Here is a 902-nt window from a genome sequence, read left to right as displayed (position 1 = left end):
GGGTGGGATTGAGGCCTGTGGCACCCCCTCATTTCTTGGTGTTATAACAGCATGCTCTGACCAACTGAGCTAACTGGCCAGCTCCCTCAATATGATGTTAAATCTCAATAATTCATTCTTAAGCAGTATACATTCAACTGTTTATCCCATCTGTAATGTCCTTTATTTCATCTATTATATTTTTCATGGCTAATATTTCCACTTGGTTCTTTTCAAATTACTTTATTTTTCCTATGGTGAATACTTTTCATATCTCTTTAATGTATTTTTATCATTGTTATGTTAAATTTGGGGGCCCTTTGTTTTTAAAACCTTTGTTTCTGATAATATGGGTAATCTGGTTTGTTGTTTTTCTTTCATGGTAGTTATTCTCATCCGATGTCCTCTGAGTTTGGCCTGTCTGCTCATATTCCCCTGGGGTTAGTGACTTTTCTGAGCGGAAATGCTTCTTGAGGAAGTGGGGAGGAGGAAAGGCCAGCCCCAGTGAACACCACAAAGCTCTTTTTGCTTTACCTACAAACCGTGGAGATACAAACTATAACCAGCACTTGGGATGTGGAATGGGTGGGGGTGGAGGTTACCCACCCAAAGCTGGTCAGGCACCATCTGTTTCCCATTATGCTCATTTGACCACTGGGGATCCCTGCTCCGTAGGTCTGGGCCATGACTCCCAAATTTCTGCAGTGGGTTCCAGGGAACGATTGAACAAAGGCCTTGGTGGGGGAGACAGAAAAGGAGAATTCAAACTGCTTTTTACTATTTTATCCTTTCTTAGCCTACAGACCACCCTCTTCCTGGTACTGCACATGACCATGTGCTTGCAGTAGAGCATGCATACACACACAAACCAGTTAAAAATAGTCTTCATTGGGGGCCAAACCCTTGGCTCACTCGGGAGAGTG

This window comes from Galeopterus variegatus, unplaced genomic scaffold (genome assembly GCF_000696425.1).
Source record: "Galeopterus variegatus unplaced genomic scaffold, G_variegatus-3.0.2 Scaffold2114, whole genome shotgun sequence".
In the NCBI taxonomy this organism is placed as follows: Eukaryota; Metazoa; Chordata; class Mammalia; order Dermoptera; family Cynocephalidae; genus Galeopterus; species Galeopterus variegatus.
The sequence above is the reverse complement of the archived record's forward strand: the minus strand, read 5'-3'. Positions refer to the sequence as shown.